The sequence below is a fragment of the Frankliniella occidentalis genome, unplaced genomic scaffold (genome assembly GCF_000697945.3).
Source record: "Frankliniella occidentalis isolate FOCC.00 unplaced genomic scaffold, Focc_3.1 Scaffold52, whole genome shotgun sequence".
NCBI classification, from domain to species: Eukaryota; Metazoa; Arthropoda; class Insecta; order Thysanoptera; family Thripidae; genus Frankliniella; species Frankliniella occidentalis.
Genome location: NW_026267182.1, coordinates 551,186 through 557,890, shown reverse-complemented (window position 1 = coordinate 557,890; position 6,705 = coordinate 551,186). Strand labels below are relative to the sequence as shown.

The following is a 6,705-nucleotide window of genomic DNA, read 5'->3' as shown; positions in this document are numbered from 1 at the left end:
GCACACTGTGCACTCAAAAGGCTTATCTCCTGTGTGAACTCGCAAATGTGCACGTAAGTGTCCAGACGTCGAAAATTTCTTGTCGCACAGTGTGCACTCAAAAGGCTTATCTCCCGTGTGAACTCGCAAATGTCGACTTAGGTGTCCAGACTCAGAAAATTTCTTGTGGCACACTGTGCACTCAAAAGGCTTATCTCCTGTGTGAACTCGCAAATGTTCACGTAAGTGGTCAGACCTCGAAAATTTCTTGTAGCACAGTGTGCACTCTAAAGGCTTATCTCCTGTGTGAATTCGCATGTGTACACGTAAGCTTCCAGACGTAGAAAATTTCTTGGCGCACTGAGTGCACTCAAAAGGCGCTTTCTCCGTGTGCGTTCGCATATGCACAGTGCACGTGCTTTGGTTTCGAACGTTCTTGTTACAAACCGGACATTGAAGTGGCATGGTGGAGTTGATTGGGGTGGCTGTCGCTGTTCTGTGGGAAAGAAAATAGTTACACTTAAAGGGATGCACCGACACAGACCTAAACTAAAAACTCAATAGGTGGGCTTCCAGAAAGGGGTGTCCGTCAGTGACGGCATTTGTGAGCCACTGAGGGTCCCTAGAAGCGTCTTGCAAAGGTGCGTCTAGTCTTGTCCTTCATCAGCACGTAGCACTTTTCAGTCACTTATAAATGCCGTCATACTGACGGACAGTTTTTACCCTTTTTCATGAAATTGCCCAGGTTGTAGTGTGCTTATCAAAATGTTATCTAATTAGCCAGTAAGCACACTACAGTATGATAAGCTCACTGATGGATTTTTAGAGTAAACCGCCATAAAACAAAACTTTGTCAAATTCTTACTTAAGTACTTTAATAATATTTTTGCATTGTTACAAGTGAAGTGACAAATATACTTGAAGCAAGGAAATATTTAACAGGGTGGCTAAATTTCAGCGCTGTGAAGATGTTTACTATCATGGCTGTGTATTTCCCTTGACAATATAGGAGTGCTCTGAGAAACACGGCGTTTGGGAAAGACGCACTTAATCTTATTGAGACTTGCTACTACGTTTGAACTAAAGTAAAGTGGATTTTATAAGATCAACAGAGCTGTTTGTTTCTCGTACACCGTCGTCCCAGCGTCTGTGTTCAGACCCACCTGTTTCTCGGTGCCCCCCCCCCCCCTCTTTATAATTGTGCGAACACTTGGCGCCCATACGCGGCCCGCTCATCTCGTGGGGCGCTCGGCGGGCCCGCCCATGGCCGCACCAGTGTCGTCACATGTCATAAGCCGACACAAAAAGAATAAATACTCGTCCTGAGGCACACAGCTGCTTTACATTTCAGTTTGCCTCCTTCCCTCCCCTCACTTTTCCCCCGCAGGGAGTTTTTTTCTCTTTCGTCTTTACGCTCACCATGCGCAGCGCGAGCGCTTACACACACACACACACACACACACACACACACACACACGGCTCAGATTTGATCTTGCGTGAACAGCGCCAGTGTGTGGTGCGGTTGGTTCGGTTCCGTATGGAAACAAGTGTCATATGCCCTACCCGCCTCGTGGTCGTTTTGGGATGTCGTCACCGCGAGGCGCCACGCCGCGCCGCGTCAGAGACGACGGAACCTCATACTACAATGCCCCTCTCGACTCATTCAGGATGCGCGCCTCTGGATTACACCGCCGCCATCGCAGCAGCAGGTGCTGGGGTGCCATAAATAAAATGATTTTGAGAACGTAGTGCAAAGGAATGTAAGATTTTAGAAATCTTTCGCAAAAGGGGGCCAAATTTTGGCATTTAATAGAATCCAAAATGAGGCCATTACTAAGCAATCTCGAAAAGAATGCAAATATTTGGCAGGCGGCAGGCAGTGGCAAAATTTTGACAGCCAAAAGCGACCTTGGCGTTTAGACTGGAGCCCCTAGCCCCCGTCCCCGCCCAAACTTCATTGAAAGAGATACGCAGCAAAGAGGATACAACAGGAGAAAAATTCGCTTCCTTCTCACGACGGTCCCTCCGCCGGTGAAGTAGGCAACCGGTCAGACCGGCTCGACGCGAATCTTTCTCAACGCAAGCGTTTGTCATCTACTCTTAACTAAAACTCATCGCCACAATGGAGAGACTGGATCAGCCATTGCGGCATTCGCACGGATCGCACGCATGCGAGTGTGTGTGTGCGCGTGTTGCAGTAGTGTCAATGAAGCAAGTTAGTTGTTATTTGAAGGCCGCACGCGCCAGCCTCCAATACCGGTAGACGAGTTGCGATCAAGACTGCATAATGTAGAGAAGACGCAACCAAATTTGGGTGGAGCCGACATAAGCAAAATGAAACCTACTGATTTGCCATAGTAATTTCTAAATATAAATAGCCATGACAGCAAACATTATCTTTGATCCAAGTTTGATTGAGACGTGGTGGCTCTCATTAAAACAGCTGTATGGCACCTGAAAAGCTATAGTGGCCCATCAGGGTGGCGTCTCCCCCCCCCCCCCCCCCCCCTCATTTTCCAGACCCGTAAGGGGGCATCACGACGAACCGATAACTAGTTCCTGGAAGCAGCGCGACACCGCCGCAGAGAGCCCGTACGGGCCTGTACAGAGGCTGACAGCATGGTGATGGCGGCGGCCGGCCAAAGCTGTTACAGAGTATACCAACCTCTTCCAGAACGCAGCGTCGAAGCTCCGAAGCAGGCCAGCCGGGCGTCAGCGGCGTCGCCGTCAGCGTCCACTGCAAACAGTAAAGGCGTTCAACTTTAGTAAGTCACAGGCGCTACAGGTTTAACCTTTTTCAGTTTTCAAAAGAAAAGAAATAAAAAATACAAAAAAAAATAATAATCAATAAATTGAAAAAAAATATATTGAAAAGGCTTCTGACTAAGTAAAACAAATAAAAAGCTACAAAGTCGCCTGAGCGGCTAAACGGGATTTTCGAACGGTGCAACGTCGCACGTCGCACGCGCCACGTGAAGCGAATTAATTACTGCTCATTTGCGGCCGCGACGCGACAAATCGCCGCGGGGATCACGCAGAGAACTAAACACAGTTCATGTGAAAAATATCTTTGTGAATTTACTACATTTTTTTGTAACCAGGGTACGATAATTTACAGCAATTTACAAAACATATCGATCGGAATCGCAAATTTACGGCATACTATTCCCGCTCGTGGATATATGATGTAAGTTAAAATAATTTTGAAAATCCAAAATTTGAAATTGTTACCATTTCTCATGGAAAATTTCCCCGTAAAACTGACACTTTAAGAGAGGGGCATTATCACAAAAATTTAAAGCTGAGGGAACATTTTTTCTTGTATTAGAAAACTTAATTAAAATCAGAAAACATTTGAAAAGGACAAAGAGATTGTGCATGAGTTGGCATGGGTGCACTATGGCGGTCAGCTACAGTTGATACGGTTATCACAACACCAGACCAGCTCAGTTGAGCCGCCATGCGTTCTGCAGTCGATTGCAGCCGAAGACCAGAGAAAAGATTAAGCCACTTCCTACCAGGGGCAGCGCCATTTAATTTCACACACGGAAACAAACACTATTTTTCCTGTAGGTTGAAAACGCAAAAAGGGCGGAAAAAACGGAGGAAGAACGTCATGAAAATTGCTGTGAAAGCTGCATTTAGGGAGTTTACGGCTGCTGCTACTGTGTAAAGGGAAAAGACAAGAGTCCATCATCCACGCGGCGAAGGAATTTCCTCTCTTCGGCGTTCACGACTTTCGTTAATAACTTTTCTAAAGCGGAGAAGGGCAGGGAAAAAATGCGTATGTATTATACGAGCGTACACGTTTATGAGCGTACAAGGCGGGGCGCGGAGGGGCCTATAGGATTATCAGCCCGCCGTGAAAATACCCATTCCGTACTCTGCAATTACGGGCGCAAGGGAAATTACGTTAGTCAAAGCGCGTAATTATGTGCTAATTAGATTATTTGGGGCTCGTGTGTCCTTCACTTTCGCGCCGAGACGGAGCGAGACAGACAGACGCGTGCACGGATAATATTTCCGACCCATCCATCCGTCCCGAACTACTACGACAACCCGACAACGACGACGCAACGACGGAAAAAAATTGAAAGCAAGTCATTTGTAAATCAAAGTCTGTGTGCATGTGTGAGCGTATACGACATGAATAAAATTAGTACACGCTCGAAGGAAGGCGGGCGCAGGCCGGGGGCATCCCCGGGGCGCTTTGAATTCCGATAAGGTGGACCGTAGCGATCACCTCGTCAGTGATTGCCGTCAGTAGAGTTCGAAATAACTTTTTGACGGTCGCAAAGGAAAGCCCGCGCTGACCGAAACGGCCGCACGGAGCGCCGGGCGGGAGAGACGGCGCAACACGTACCCCGGTAGCTGTTCTTCCTCACGGGGCGCGACCCCTCGGCGGGGAGGGGGGCAGAGGGAACGCCCAGCGTGCCCCAGAGGGCGCTCCCGACCGGCCGCTCGCCCATTTCTCTTTTACGGTCGGACCTTAGCTACGCTTATGCCTCCCTCCTACTCCTCCTCCTCCGCCCACTAGCCTCGCGCCGGGTGCCCCCGGCTCCCCGCTCCGTCTGTCCCACCGTGGCCGGCGCGTTTTTTGGTCGTTAAGTGTCTGTTGCGTGGATATCTGCCGCCGCCGAGCTTGGCGTGCGAGCGGCCGGGGCTTGCTCCGGCTGCTGCTGGGCTTCTGCGCGCCGCTCCCGCGCTCGGCCACAAGCAGCACTCCAGTGAAGACCTCTGGCTGCTTAGCTTAAAATCTAGGGATTACAAAGGCCGAAAAAAAAACGACTGGATAAAAGTATGGGGAATAAAAGGAAAGCATCGTGGGTTTTGAATTATTTCGAGAAAAGTAACGGAAAAGACGGTTTCCCACACGGAAAAAATCTATTCATATTATATGACGGTAAGTCTATACGGTAAGTCATGTGTAACGGATCTTTTCTACACTTTGGAACCCTAAACAAATCATTCGGGACACGCAACACACGTACACAATTCCTCTCTGCGGGACACATCTGCATGGGGCCGCTAGGTGCGGTGTGACCCCAGAGATGACTTTTACATTAGCACCTGGCTGCGTAAGACGGTGGCGGCGGCGGCGCGTCACTCGGCCGAGCAAAACTCGACACCCCAGCGACACTATTCATATTACAGACGGATTTCCGAGCGATGCGGCACAAAGCGTCCAAGCACGCTGCAAGAAAACGACTTCGTGAAAATTAGAGTGGTGAAAAGATCCTCGAGTTTAACAACAGAATAACGCGCTTTCAGTCCGCTGTCGCGCAAGTACTGAGTGTGTACTCTGCAAGTAAGTTGTGTATAGTGTATAGTAGTATGCATGGCATCAGCATAAACAAAACGTGTACGGAACGCTTTGTTCGCACGAGGCCATTTCACCAGACGGGCCGGTGCGCAGGCGGGGGGAGAGGGGGGGGGGTCGCATGGTGAGGTGAAATGCATCACCAGTCACAGCAGGCCACTCGGTGCGCCAACACTCTGCATATGCAGCAGGATGCTATCGGTCTAATTGCCAGCGAGAGGGAGAGAGAGAGAAGAGAGAGGACAGGGAAGGAGGGGTAGTGAGGAGGGGGCATGCAAACGTGCGGCATTGTTGTTGCTGCGCGATAATTGCAACTGCAGGTGCAACAATGATGAATGCATGTCATCCCCAATAATGCAGTCGTCGCCTGGCAGTATGCAATGCACTCCCAGCTCCGACTCGCCCCGCGGCCAGACAGCGGCAACCGGGGGGCCCGGGCGTGAGGAAGGGGCGGGGCCGGGGCGGGCGGATAACGCCTGAGAGAGAGAGAGAGAGAGAGAGAGAGAGAGAGAGAGAGAGATGATTATGGAGATAGTGGTTCTGCCAAGCTGCTTCAAAACGCGGGATGAAGCATGAAAAGTTGTTACATGTCAATCTGTTTAAGCTTCGGATTTGTAGCCATGTAACCATGTAGGAATTTTGATCGGTACCGGATTACGTTGACCATTCAGTAATTTGTCAGTACAGGATTCGACTCATGATAGTGCGGGGACGGGGACAAGCGCGAAGACGTAAGTTGGTTTGTCCAAAGCCGACTCGCGCTAAACCACTTTTGATGGTTGCCAATGCGGGACATATCGGGCACGGCAAGCGGGGACAGGACACGCAGCAGCAGCGGCGGCAAGGGCCAGAGAGGAGGACGAGCGAGCAATCCCTCGGCTCGGGAAAGAGGGAAGAGGGTGCGGCGCCGCTGCAAAAACACTCATTTCCTAACTCTGTTTCTCTCTCCAGCACACACACACACACACACACACACACAATGCTAATGCGGGGGTGTGGCTGTGGCTCGATCAAAATGAAGGCGCCTCTTGCACGTGTGTGAGAGAGAAAGAGAAAGACAGCGAGGCGGGGGGCGGAGGACCTGGCCGTCGCCAAGCAGGAGGTGCAATGTCTGCATTGACCGCGAGGCAGTCGGCGGTCGGATGAAACCTTTGGGGGGGCAGTCGCAGCGGAGACAAGCTTTTGGCGATAAGGCAGACGGCGGGGAGCATCGCATAGATTTATTGTTTTCGTGGAGGCGTCAGGTCCGGAATGCGATGGAAACGGCAAGAATGTGTGCGGGAGAGCGTCGCGGCGCCCCTTGACACGAGGCTGCCGCCGCTGCCGCCGCCGCCGCCTCTCCCGCGTCTCTAATCAACGGGAGAGAGAGAGAGAGAGAGAGAGAGAGAGAGAGAGAGAGAGAGAGA

The 6,705-nt window shown here is 50.6% G+C and overlaps 1 protein-coding gene across 1 annotated transcript in view; it reads right to left on the bottom strand.

Moving 5' to 3' along the window:
* Positions 1 to 9: 9 nt before the first annotated feature.
* LOC113205232 (gastrula zinc finger protein XlCGF57.1-like) overlaps positions 10 to 6,705 on the bottom strand; it is a 34,876-nt gene continuing 28,180 nt past the window's right edge. Inside the window, exons 2-3 of the transcript XR_008011143.1 lie at positions 2,645 to 2,716; positions 10 to 475 (exon numbers count right to left, since the gene is read on the bottom strand). The gene's annotated coding sequence lies outside the window, so the exon portion shown is untranslated. The remainder of the gene's footprint in view (positions 476 to 2,644; positions 2,717 to 6,705) is intronic.